Source organism: Larus michahellis, chromosome W, assembly GCF_964199755.1.
Source record: "Larus michahellis chromosome W, bLarMic1.1, whole genome shotgun sequence".
Classification (NCBI taxonomy): Eukaryota; Metazoa; Chordata; class Aves; order Charadriiformes; family Laridae; genus Larus; species Larus michahellis.
The window spans coordinates 5,038,358-5,052,963 of record NC_133929.1 but is presented as its reverse complement, the minus strand read 5'-3'; positions in this window follow the sequence as shown (position 1 = coordinate 5,052,963).

The window sequence follows — 14,606 nt, the reverse complement described above, 5'->3', positions numbered from 1 at the left end:
CGAGATAAATTTTCACATTTCGTGGACAGGGTACAGTTCACAAATTATACACAACTCTGCAGGAAACATTCCTTTCACCTTGACTCTGAACATTGCTTTATCACACACCTTTCTGCTGGGAAGGTACCTCTGACTTTTAAGTGTATCATCTCTTTATCTTTCCTTAGAATTATGTTTCCCCAACTACACATACTTTGATAGATGTTAGTTAAATCAATATGGACTAGGAACGTGTAATTATTTAGTACCTGTAAGGATGTAGGTATGCCTATGGCACAAGATGTAAATAAATCTTCAACTGATTCTCCCCCTCATTAAACAAAAGTCAGTAGTATTTGCCACATTTCTGGCTAAATTTTTCCAAATGTTTTCTCTCCTATTGGTCATTTTTCTCTGATTGGTCATTATGAACAGTGTAATTAGCAGGAGCCAAAAATTCTTCATTTCTGCCTTTTGGACCACAACCGTAGAACACACAATGGTTTAACTTGTCACAATTCCTTTGTTGCACCTGCCTCCAGAGAGGCGCTCTGGTCATCTGCTTCGGGTGCAGCTTTTATTCGGGTATAATCAATCCAGGGTTTAATTTCCTCTACCTTAACTGCTGTGTGTGTGGTTAGAAGTACCTCATATGGTCCTTTCCACACCTCCTTTAATGGTTTGTCTTTCCAAGTTCGGATCAGCACTCGATCTCCGGGTCGGAAAGGGTATACTGGAACATCCAGAGGCAGCGGCAACCATTCTTGAACGTACCGGTGGAGAGAAGTTAATGCAGCAGACAAAGACAACAAATGCTGTCTTACCCAATTTTCACCTTATACATGCATTTGGCTCCCTTCGGTCACCAGTTCATTCACGGGGTATGGCCTACCATATAATAGTTCAAATGTGCTAACACCCTCCCTGGTCCTCAGGGATATTCTAATCCTCAACAGTGCTATTGGCAGTACCTCTGACCATTTTAGGTGAGTTCCCTGACAAATCTTAGCTAATTGTTTCTTTAATGTTTGGTTCATCCTTTCTACCTGACCACTAAACTGTGGCCTCCAAATTGTATGTAGATCCCATTTAAAATTTAAAGCTTTTATCACTCCTTGGACTATTTCTGACAAAAAATGAGGACCATTTTCTGAAGAAAGTCCCTCTGGTATCCTGAATCGAGGATTATATTTTTTTTCAAAAGGATCTTTATAACTTCCCTGGCTTTGTTGGTTCAACAAGGAAACGCCTCTGGCCATTTGGTGAAAGTATCCATTATCATCAATAGATATCAATGGAATCCTCTTCTGGGTAATTCGAAAAGTCTATTTTCCAGTATTCTCTGGGCTTCATTCCTCTCTTTGTTTCTCCTGGTGGCAGCTTCAGTTGGATTTTGGGGTTATTTGCACATTGCACAGGGCACCTTCGCACTATTCGATCCTGGCTTCCTGGACTAGTAATGCTGTTGCTGCCACCACTTCTAGGCATGTCAACCATCATTTACTGGTTTTGTCCAGCATTCCTAGAAATCCTCACAATTGTTTCTTCGTTCTGGGGACAGCTATTCAGCACATGGCTTCTTTCCGCTCAGGACCCAATGCTCTCTGGCCTTGGGAAATATCAAATCCCAAATACCTTACTTCCTGTTGGGCTATTTGAACCTTCTTCTGAGACACCCAGTATCCAGCCTCTAAACTAAATAGTTTAACAGATCAATAGTTAATTTGGTACACTTTTCTTTCGTTGGGGTCCCCAGCAATAAGTTGTTGGCATATTGCAGCAAGGTTCCTTCCTTTAAGTTGGCCAGTTATTTGAGTCTGCATCTAACGCAGTTCCAAATATCGTAGGGCTGTTTTTAAATCCTTGTGATTAAGATCTTTTGTTGCAGAAAGGATCGCAGAGTTTGATGGCCTGTAATTCCCTTGATCAGGGTATTAGTCTTACTAAGGGGTCCTTTGCGATTAGTTACCACCAAGTGTGTGTCGCCACTATCTAATAGAAAATCAATTGTCTCTTTACCAAGCTTCATTGGAACCAGGGGATCCGCTGGGGAGATTGGAATAGCATCCCCTGGTCCTTGTCATTCCAAATCTGAGTTACCTAGCATAATCAAGTCATTCTGTCTTCTTTTTATCTCGTCACCTTCCCTAATTTTCAACGGGCACTCTTTCTCTTTCCTCTACTATTGCTTCTGCTAAAAGTGAGGCTTGCAGCTTTAACTTCCCTTGTTCTTTTTTTCTCTTTTCTTTCTTCCCTATTATTATAGACTTTATAAGCTATTTCAGTTAACCAAGAGATAGACATTCCCCCAATTCCCTCTATTCTCTGCAACTTCTTCCTGATATCAGGGGCTGACTGTCCTATAGACAACATATCAAACATCTTTAATTGGTTAGTCTCATCATCAGGATCCAGATCTGTAATTAGCCAAATCATTCATAGGAGATGATGAGACTCCTGAAACCCCTGAACTCAGGGAGGTGCTCTGTCTTTCCCCTGCAGGGGCACCGAATGTGCTTCCCTATCCTGGTGACCTCTGGTTTACAAACTCTCCGCCAATGGGTTATATGGGAGTGGGGCAGAGGGCACTAATAATTGAACATCCTCGGGGTCTGGGCTAGGATAAGGCTTTGAAACATCGGACCCCCTTCCTTTTCTTTAGTTCTAATACACAGCATAACATGATCCTCTGAATCTCGATACAACGTCGTAAAAGCATATCTCCTCCCAATCCACACTTTTTCTGAATATTTGGATTCCTATACAAAGTTATAAAAGCATCAACATACAGCATTTCTTCCCACTTTCCTGATCGTTTACAAAACAATATCAATTGTAAAATAGTACTAAAATTCAAAGACCTGTTTTCCAGCCACTTTTCTTCACCATCCAATCTATATTGTGGCCATCACTGATTCCAATATCTCTTCATTTTCCCACGAGTGATCAGATCTCCTCCGGCCTTGTTCCAATTTTTTTAAAATGCAACCCAAAGGGCTACAGGGAGGAATAGTGGATTGGCCTGATCCCATATTACACTTATATCCCACTTATACCTAAACCAATATTTCCTCTGTGCATACTCAGCTCTGACTTCAAATTGTCAGCAAAGGTAACTTTTTCCCCAAGCATCTATGTACAACTTTATAATCTTCCATGGGAGTAATTAAATTTCAATATTCACCAATCCAGGAATTCGCCCCCCTTTTGCCCTTGCACAAATATCTCTCCTGGGTGTTGCACCTTTGAGTCACTTGCTGCCCCAACACCGGAGGGGATATGGAGGAGTCCCCGATCAACTGGTCAGTGCGCACTGGAGTCATGTCCGATCCTATTCTCCACGCCAGGGTAGGTAAGACAATCCAGGCAAGGCCTTATGGCTGTCCCATCTGGTTCGCCAAAAATGTTGTCCCAAAAATAAGAGTTCTTCACCTGGTGTGCAAGAGCCAATCAACACACTGAGTCGAGATATTTGTCTTTATTTCAGTTCTGCAGAATAGGGATGATAGGCATCTAACGCAGACAGCACACCTGTTAGGAAACATATAGGGTCTTTTATACAAAAAGGCAATGAAGGAAAATCACATCAAAATAGCTGATTGGTCACTTGTAATTATATAACAAAACCTCAATTTTTGACAGAAACAACCAATTTCTGTCTGGCTCATTATACTAAGGTGGTCTTACGTCATTGCCACGGAGACCAGCTTCAGGGCAGGTAAGACTGTGCTGGGGAAGGGATCTGTAGCGAAAAAGACCGACGAGAAGCTCTTTTGGGGTTTTTTTTTGAAGCCAGGACAAGGCCTCTGCTTGTCCTGGGGGCTGTCAGCTGGGGGGCAGTGCTGCTGAGCGAGCCTGGGCAGAGCCACCACCACCCCCGGTTTATCCCGCCTCCAGGGGATAAAAGGTGGCAGGGAGGGCAGGGAGGGTCTGGGTCAGGGAGGGCAGGGACTAGTTCCTGCCCACAGTGCACAGAGGGAGCAACCAGAGCTGGTGTGTGTACCGGCCGGGCCCAGTGCCTCTACTGGCATACATGGTAAGGTCAGTTGCTCCTGGGGACTCAGCTATGGTTGCTACCAGATTGAAGGCTATGTTTAGGAAAGCTGTGGGCACCCAGACTGAGGCCCCATGCGAACATATGGGCGTGCAGGCCTCTGGGTGCAGAGAGTGCCGGAGCCTGGCGCTGGCAATGGAGGGTAGTGGAGACAACACCTGTATAAGATGTGAACAGGTGAATGATCTGCTTAAGCTGGTGGCCCAGCTGAAGGATGAAGTGGAGAGGCTGAGGAGCATCAGGGAGTGTGAAAGAGAGATTGACTGGTGGGCCCACTCCCTGAGAGTAGGGGAACAGGTTGAGGCCCCGTGTAAATCGGAGGACCCTCTCCCCTCTTCTCAGCAAGCAACAGGAGAGGATCTTGGAGAAGAGGGGGAATGGAAACAGGTCCCTGCTCGAGGAAGCAGGCGAGTCCCCTCCCAACCTCTCCCAGCTTCCCAGTTACCCCTGCAGAACAGGTATGGAGTCCTGCAGGAGGAACTGGCCGATGGAGAGGAGGATGGCACACCAAGACTAGAGAAGACAGAAAGTACACGTCACAGCGGACCCAACTTCACTACTAGCTCCAAAAGGAAAAGGAGAAAGGTCATAGTTGTGGGTGACTCTCTGCTGAGGGGGGCAGAGGGACCAATATGCCACCCTGACCCGCTACACAGGGAAGTCTGTTGCCTCCCTGGGGCACAGGTCAGGGATGTGACGAACAAACTCCCAGACCTAGTAAACCCCACTGATTACTACCCCCTGTTAGTATTTCAGGTGGGTAGTGATGAAATGGGTAGGAGGAGGCCGAAATCAATTAAAAGAGATTTTAGAGCCTTAGGGCAGCAGCTCAAGGGGTCAGGAACACAAGTTGTCTTCTCTTCTATCCCACCAGTGGCAATTGTGAATAAAGAAATTATAGGAAGAGGCAACAGATCAACTTGTGGCTCTGGGACTGGTGTTACAGGCAGGGCTTTGGGTTTTTCGAACATAGGTGGCTATATGAGACACCTGGCATGCCATTGTCAGGTGGGACACAGCTGTCCCAGAGGGGGAAAAGAATTTTGGGGCAGGAGTTAGCAGGGCTCATTGACTGGTCTTTAAACTAGATATGAGGGGGGAAGGGGAGATAACTGGGCCTGTCAAGATTAAACCTGAGGAAAGCATGCCACGGTTTGAAGGAGACCACATTAGTGAGGACTCCCACTCTGACATTTCATCAGAGAACGGTGATAGACGTTTAGAAATTACTGCTAGAGAACATTGGGAAAACCCTTTCCTAGAAGGGGAAAAGGGTACTAGGCTAAGAGTTAACAAAGCTCATGGACAGAGCTTTAAGCCAAAAGTTAAGGGGGAAGGGGATGAAACCAGGCCCGCTGGTAATGAACCTGAGTGTCAAGGGCCAAAGATGGGGGTGAAATCAGTAGCCCAGGTCAAGTGCATCTACGCTAATGCATGTAGCATGGGCAACAAACAGGATGAGCTAGAAGCCATTGTGCGGCAGGACAACTACGACATAGTCGCCATCACGGAAACGTGGTGGGATGATGGTCATGACTGGAATGCTGCAATGAGTGGCTATAAGCTCTTCAGAAGGAATAGGCAAGGAAGGAGGGGGGGGTGTGGCTCTGTACATTAGGGAGCTGTTTGACTCTATAGAGATAGACTCCAGTGATGAAGAAGTTGAGTGTTTATGGGTAAGGGTGAAAGGGAAGGCTAACAGAGGTGATTTTGTGCTGGGAGTCTGCTATAGACCACCCAACCAGGAAGAGCAGGTTGATGAGGTATTCTATAAGCGGCTGGCTGCAGTCTCGCAAACGCCAGCCCTTGTTCTAGTTGGGGACGTCAACTTACCAGACATCTGCTGGAAATATAACACAGCAGAGAGCAGGCAGGCTAGGAGGTTCCTCGAGTGCATGGAGGATAACTTCCTGACACAAATGGTAGGTGAGCCTACCAGGGGAGGTGCCTTGCTAGACCTACTGTTCACAAACAAAGAAGGGCTAGTGGGGGACGTGGAGGTCGGAGGCCGTCTTGGGCTTAGTGACCATGAAATGGTTAAGTTTTCCATCCATAGTGAGGTAAGGAAGGGGGTTAACAAAACCTCCATCTTGGACTTCCGGTGGGCAGACTTTAGCCTGTTCAGAAACCTGGTGGGGAGAGTCCCGTGGGAGGTAGTCCTGAGAGACAAAGGAGCCCAGGAAGGCTGGACGCTCTTCAAGAGGGAAATCCTAAAGGCCCAGGAGCAGGCTGTCCCCATGAGGCGCACAATTAAAGAGCGGGGAAAATGGCCGGCCTGGATGAACAAAGAGCTCTTGATGGGACTTAAGGAAAAAAGGAAGGTTTACCACCTTTGGAAGAGGGGACAGGCAACTCAGGAGGAGTACAGAGATCTCGTTAGGTCATACAGAGAAAAAATCAGGAAGGCAAAAGCCCAGCTGGAACTCAACCTGGCAATTAACATAAGGGACAACAAAAAAAGTTTCTATAAATACATCAACAAAAAGAGAGTGACAGAGAATGTCCATCCCTTACTGGATGCGGGGGGAAACCTTGCAACCAAGGACGAGGAGAAGGCTGAGATACTTAATGCCTTCTTTGCCTCTGTCTTCAATAGTCAGACCAGCTACCCCCAGGGTGTTCAGCTTCTTGGGCTGGAAGATAAGAATGGAGAACAGGACAACTCCCCTGTAATCCAGGGGGAAGTAGTTAATGATTTGCTTATGCACCTGGACACGCATAAGTCTATGGGGCTGGACGGGATTCACCCAAAAGTTCTCAGGGAGCTGGCAGGAGAGCTCACCAAGCCTCTCTCCATTATCTATCAACAATCCTGGTCAACAGGAGAGGTGCCGGATGACTGGAGGGTGGCCAATGTGACGCCCATCTACAAGAAGGGCCGGAAGGAGGATCCCGGAAACTACAGGCCTGTCAGCCTGACCTCGGTACCGGGAAAGATCATGGAGAGGATCATCCTGAGTGAGCTCTCAAGGCAAGTGCAGGGCAGCCAAGGGATCAGGGCCAGCCAGCATGGGTTTAGGAAAGGGAGGTCCTGCCTGACCAACTTGATCTCTTTCTATGACCATGTAACCCACTTTCTCGATGAGGGGAAGGCTGTGGACGCTGTCTACCTGGACTTTGGTAAGGCCTTCGACACCGTCCCCCACAGCATTCTCCTGGAGAAACTGGAGAATCATGGCATAGACAAGTGTACCCTCCGCTGGATAAAAAACTGGCTGGATGGCCGTGCCCAGAGAGTTGGGATTAATGGAGCAAAATCTGGTTGGCGGCCGGTCATCAGTGGTGTCCCTCAGGGCTCAGTTTTGGGGCCAGTCTTGTTCAATATCTTTATTGATGATCTAGATAAGGGCATTGAATGCACCCTCAGAAAGTTTGCGGATGACACCAAACTAGGTGGGAGTGTTGATCTGCTTGAGGGTAGGAAGGCTCTACAGAGGGATCTAGACAGGTTGGATCAATGGGCCAAGGCCAATGGGATGAGGTTTAATAAGGCCAAGTGCCGGGTCCTGCATTTTGGTCACAACAACCCCGGGCAACGCTACAGGCTTGGGGAAGAGTGGCTGGAAAGCTGCCCGGCAGAAAAGGACCTGGGAGTGTTAGTGGACAGCCGGCTTAACATGAGCCAGCAGTGTGCCCAGGGGGCCAAGAGGGCCAATGGCATTCTGGCTTGTATCAGGAATAGCGTGGCCAGCAGGAACAGGGAAGTGATGGTGCCTCTGTACTCGGCACTGGTGAGGCCTCACCTCGAGTGCTGTGTTCAGTTTTGGGCCCCTCACTACAGGAAAGACATTGAAGTGCTGGAGCGTGTCCAGAGGAGAGCCACCAAGCTGGTGAGGGGTCTGGAGACCAGGTCATATGAGGAGAGGCTGAGGGAGCTGGGCATGTTTAGTTTGGAGAAGAGGAGGCTGAGGGGAGACCTCATTGCCCTCTACAACTACCTGAAAGGAAACTGTAGAGAGGCAGGGGTTGGCCTCTTCTCCCAAGGGAATAACGACAGGACCAGAGGAAATGGTCTGAAGCTGCGGCAAGGGAGATTTAGATTAGATATTAGGAAGAATTACTTTACTGAACGAGTGGTCAGGCACTGGAACAGCCTGCCCAGGGAGGTGGTGGAGTCACCATCCCTGGAGGTATTTAAGAAACGTGTAGACATGGCTCTTCAGGGCATGTTCTAGTGCCCAAGATTATTGGTTTGTGGTGGGGTGTTGTGTGTGGGGTTGTGGGTGTGGAGTTTAGTAGGTGGGTGCTTTTTTTTTTTGTGGTTTTTTTTTTTTTTTTAATGTGGTTGGACTCGATGATCTCAGAGGTCCCTTCCAACCACTAAGATTCTGTGATTTACATATAAAATCTGCTCCTAGAGATGTGACTTTTAGTATTAAAATTATCTAAGGTAACTAGAGGTTATACCTTCATCCTATCAACTACTACTAGGCTACTATTTAACTTTCTATTCTGTTGGGGCTGCACTTGAAACAATGACTAACTTCAAGATTGGATTATTTATGTTTATGGGTTTTTTGTTTTAGGGACTTTCTATTCCCGTTGCTATGGTTGCTCAATTTTGTGGATTTTTAACTCTTTTTGGCATCAATGAGACCCCATCTGGAGTACTGTGTCCACTTCTGGGACCCCAAGTACAAGACAGCCATGGACATGTTAGAGAGGATCCAGAGGAGGGCCACAAAAATGATCGGAGGGCTGGAACAGCTCTCCTATGAGGAAAGGATGAGAAAGCTGGGGTTGTTCAACCTGGAGAAGAGAAGGCTCAAGGGAGACCTTATTGCGGTCTTTCAGTACTTAAAGGGGGCTTATAAGAAAGACAGAGAGATGCTTTATGCCAGGGCCTGTAGTGACAGAAGAAGGGGCGATGGTTTTTAACTTAAAGAGGGTAGGTTTAGATTAGGCATAAGGAAGAAATTCTTTACATTGACGGTGGTGAGATACCAGAACAGGTTGTCCAGAGAAGGTGTGGATGCCCCATCCCTGGAATTGTTCCAAGTCAAGTTGGACAGGGCTTTGGGCTACCTGATCTAGTGAAAGATGTCCCTGCCCATGGCGAGGGGTTGGACTAGATAATGTTTAAAGGTCCCTTCCAACTAAAACCATTCTATGATTATATGATCTGAATTTTTCAAAAGGGAAAATATAATTCCAAGGCTGTTTTAACTGAAAGACTCTGCCAAAATTGTCACAAATTTTCAAAATATTTTGATGATGTTGAATGATGTTGCATTTTTTGTGAAAATGAGTTTTGGCTGGAAATGTTGCCCAGCTCCTCAGTAGACAGAGCAAACTTCTTAGGAAGTGCTGTGGTGGGTTGACCTTGGTTGGACGCCAGGTGCCCATCAAGCTGTTCTGTCACTTCCCCTCCTCAACTGGACAGGGGAGAGAAAATAATATTACAAAAGGCTCATGGGTCGAGATAAGGACAGGGAGACCACTCAGTAATTACCAGCACAGGCAAAATAGACTTGACTTGGGAAAATTAGCTTAATTTAATACCAATCAGATCAGAGTAGGATATTGAGAAATAAAAGCAAATCTTAAAACACCTTCTCCCCACCCCTCCCTTCTTCCCATGCTCAACTTCACTCCCGATTTTCTCTACCTCCTCCCCACAAGCGGCGCAAGGGGACAGGGGAATAGGGGGTTGGGTCAGTTAATCTCATGTTGTCTCTGTCGTTCCTTCCTCCTAACACTTCCCCTGCTCCAGCGTGGGGTCCCTCCCATGGGAGACAGTTCTCCATGAACTTCTCCAACGTGGGTCCTTCCCATGGGGTGCAGTCCTTCAGGAACAGGTCCTGCCAGAAACCCTGCTCCAGCGTGGGCTTCTCTCCCCCTGGTGTCACAGGTCCTGCCAGGAGCCTGCTCCAGCACAGGCTCTTCACGGGGTCACCCCCTCCTTCAGGCACATCCACCTGCTCCAGCGTGGGGTCCTCCATAGGTTGCAGGTGGATATCTGCTCCACCATTAACCTCCATGGGCTGAAGGGGGACAACCTGCCTCACCATGGTCTTCACCACAGGTTGTAGGGGAATCTCTGCTCTGGCACCTGGAGCACCTCCTCTCCCTCCTTCTTTACTGACCTTGGTGTCTGCAAGGTTGTTTCTCTCACATATTCTCACTTCTCTCTTCTGGCTGCTGTCGCGCAGGAGTTTTTCCTCCCTTCTTAAATATGTTATCACAGAGGCACTACCAACGTTGCAGATTAGCTCAGCTTTGGTCAGCAGCAGTTACGTCTTGGAGCCTGCTGGCATTGGCTCTGTTGGACATAGGGGAAGCTTCTAGCAGCTTCTCACAGAAGCCACCCCTGTAGTTCCTCCTGATACCGAAACCTTGCCATGCAAGCCCAATACAGGAAGTGAGTCTTGACAGATATGGAGATTGCATCTTCCTTCACAAGGCTGCAGACCTCTTTCTTTCTCACCCTGGACCACAATGACAGCTTGCTGCTGTAAGGCGGATTAATTTTATTGAAGAGAAAATATATCCATTGTTTCCAGTAGACATTGAACAGGTGACATTGAACTCCTTTTCTAAGTTTTTTTCATGTTTTTTCTCATTATTTTGTCAGTGTAACTATATTTTTACTGTTATCCAGAGTATAACTGACTGAATTGAAGAGGTTTTTTTCAGATGGATCCATTGTGACTAGGAATACAATTAATGGGGAATTTCCTCTCCTTTGGTTTATACCTGAAATTTTCAGTATATGTGATTTGTGGTCTTATTGCCCACAGGACTTTTTTTCTAATAGGTTTTAGAGTTGTATTTGTCTAGCAGCTATTTTATGCTGTTAATATGTAATATGCAAGCTGCTTCAGTATGTTCTGGTTGTTAAGTGCAGTATTTAGCCCTACTACCCATGCAGTCAAGCATATCTTAGCTCCCAGGATAATGAATATTACTGGAATTTGCTGAAGAAATTTATGGTCCATATGATTACTTCCACAAAATAAAATATTAGAAAGAAAATACGAAGTCATGAGAATGATAATTTAAGAAATTTACAGTTGTTGTGGTTTTGGCCAAATTGGCCAATGGCCGGCGACAGATGCTCCCCCCAACCTCTTGTACATGGAGAGGAGGAGGAGAGATAAAGAGATTTATGAGTTTAGAGGAAATGAAACTACTTTAATGAAATATATCTAGTCCACAAAGAAAAATCTTTACAAATGTTGTTGAAAAATTCATTGTTTATGTTTTCAGTAGGCTGTCTTGCAATCCCATTTGATTTGGGAGCATGGTGGCTTTCATTTCTGCTCCTAGATTCCACTTTCCCATGAATGACTACATTTCTCCTGCTACCTCTAGCCCTTTCTACCCCATACTGTTGTGTTTTCCAAACAGGACTGGTGCAGTAGTTTCTTATGTTCAGAAAGCCAGTCTTTTCATCACAGAAGGCAATCAGGTTGATTAAGCATGATGGCTCCTTGGTAAATCCATGCTGGTTATTCCCAATTACCATCATCCCCCTCATGTGCCCAGAAATGTCTTCCAAGAGGACATGTTTCATTATTTTTTCATGGACTGAAGTGAGGCTGGCTGACCTATTGTTCCCCAGATGTTCCTTTTTGCCCTTTTTGAAGATGGGTAAAACATCTGCCTTTCTCCAGTCACTGGGAACTTTCCCCAGTCTCCACAACATTGTTGTGATGATCAAGAGCAGCTTTGAAATCACAGAATCTTCCTTGCTCCAGGCTTCCCCTCTGGTCTTAGGGGCCTGGGATTCCTGAAGAGCAGTCCTGTTGTTACCAAAGACAGGCCTCTGCTTTGTTTATAACAATATGCTAACTAAAATGTTGTTTGTTTCCTACTAACCTTCTTACTGTGTGAGAAAATAGCTAATTACTGACCTTCTTACTATGTGAGAAAATAGTTAGTCACTGAGCTGATGTTACAGATAGTGATAATGAGGAGACAGCCAGAAGTAGCTAATCACCAAGGATGGGATAACAAGAAGTAGTTAATCACTTCGAGGTTCTTTTATGCATCAAGTATGTCCTCCTATACCAATTAGGACAGAGCTGTGGCTACTTCAAGGAACACCCTTATCATCCTCAAGAAGTTGGCAAACTTACAGCAAACTTTTACTGTCCTGAGATGACTCAATACCTTAAAAGGATAATGTGAGGAAGGGTCTCCTTACCCAAATGACCACCGAGAAGCTCATGCTTGTGCAGAAGTGTTTTGCCACCGCAGCAAAACTTAATACGCATGTGCAAAAAGGCTATTCAGTCATCCTAATGAATATGTAACCCTAGGTGGAGTTATGTATTAGGTAGGTGGAATTATGAGAATCTTTTGTGTATAAATAATGGGGGAATATGCCCAGTGAGGTGTGCTAGATTTGTGGGTTTTCCCCCTAGCACCCAACGTCAAATAAAGCAATATCTCCTCTCTAAACTGCTTTTGGTTTCGAGAACTTTTATTTCAGGTAACACTGTTAAGGGATGTTATAAGCAAGCACCACTTCCAGACGATCCAGAGCCTGGAGATTCCTCCTGCCTGACTGCTGAAGCCTAGTCTGGAGACCTGGGAGTCTCCGTCCCAGGTCGATGGACACAGCTGCTGCTTTTCCATTTACAAGTTCAACCAGTAGCAAAGCTGAACATGTATCCCAGACACACACATACACACTCTCTGTAGTGGGTTAGTGTCTTGATCCTGACTGGGAGACCATTTCATATTTAGGAGTTAGTGATCCACATAACAGTTAACCTGAGCAGGCACAGGCCTGTGCTGCACTGTGCTGTACTTAAAGCTTGACTTTCAGGCCTGTGTTGTGCTGCACAGATTCCTTGGCCACAGGATGAGCTCAGCCAGCTCATTGTAACAGAGGAGCCTTGATACCAACGATTATGTCATCTGCATGGTCTTCCCTTTATCTAAAAGGGAAGACAGAAGTTCTCATGAGAATAACCTTTAGGAATAGAGTTGTTTTCTACAAGGAAATTATATGTTAGCTCCACGGACAGGATCTGCTCTTCTCTGCGCAGAAAAATCCATCTCAGCTCCCTCTGATGCTGCACAAATGTGGGGTACCCAGCATCTGAAGGAGTGTAAGATTTACTCACTATCTATTTTCCTCTTCTTATTCTGTCTTATTAAAGCAGTTATCTTATTGAGCCATTTGTTGTTGGGCCTTCCTTATTGAGATCCAGAAAGGACCCTGCACCTCTGCCTCTCTCTCTCTTCTCCCCCCTTCCGCCCCAGTGCAGAACAGTTAGCCTTGGCTGGCAACCAAGGGCCCACACAGCTACTCACTCACTCCCTCCCACTCAGCAGGACAGGGGGAGAAAACAGGAAGAACAGGAATGAGAAAGCTGATAGGTTGACATAAAGACAATGAGATCGCTTACTGTAATAAATAGCCAGATCCCTTAAACAGAAATGGCACTTATTATAGGGACAAAGTCAATAAAGCAAAAGCACAGCGCTGGGTGCATGACTCAAGTCAGAGGCACACCAGCTAACACTTCAACCATGTCTTATATACATTCAATATTGCATACGTATTCACTATTTTAGACAGAGTAATTGTTTATGATGATTGATTATCATTAGTCCTTTTTCTCTTCTATTTGTGTGTTTCCTTCTGACAATTGTTTCTGAGGATCGATGATCTTCAGTTCCCTTTTCCTATGCATCTGTTTCCTTCTGGTAGGATCAGCTCCCTTTTCCCATGCATGTGTTTCCTTCTGGTAGGATCGATTATCAACTCCCTTCTCCTATGTGTTATAGATTGAGGCCCAATAATTGACAGGAACCAGTCCAATTAATCAAATTAGTTTATTAAGCAAGCGGCAACAAGCAAAACAGCGCTGGGCGGCCGGGGAGTCTTTGCTCCGCCAACGGCGCACACCCACTTCCCGAAAGTAGCTGATTATATACTCTTCTGGTTCCCGTATATGTGTCAATCCTGGTATATTCCGTGTCTGAGCGATGTGTTGCTAGGGGGTCGGTCTTGTCCCGCCTCCTGATGGTCGTGAGGCTGAAGGCTCCTCATCTTTATCAGTGTCCTTGGGGAGACTCTTTTCAGCTTATCTCACAATTTAGCTCTTCCCTTTGAAGTGTTAAGACACACCAGATGCCTGTGATTTAGGTCTTTAGGTGTCAAAGTGCCCCAGACAGCACACCGGATGCCTGTGATTTAGGCCTTGAGGTATCAAAGTGCACCAGATAACACGCTGGATGCCTGCGATTTAAGTATGTGAAGAGTCGAAACAGTGTAAGTTTTCACCAGCCTTTAAGAAAGGCTGATTTGATTAACAAACATGATTCTATTTATTACACTATGCATCTGTTTCCTTCTGTTAATCACTTGTGGAGTCTTTTGGAGAAGTTCTCTTTTGTTTCTCTCGCATGTTTTTCTTCATAGCTGCTGTTAGTTGTTATCTTTGAGGTTTTTCATGTTTCCTAATTTACTAAAGGTTAGTTATCCTTATAAGTCAAAGATTTATAGCCTTGTTATTATGGCGAAAGCCAACAATACCTTCACTATTTTTCACACTTACCAATTACTGTTGTGGACAAAACAGATTCTACTTGGGGAATTAACTTAATGTTCCTA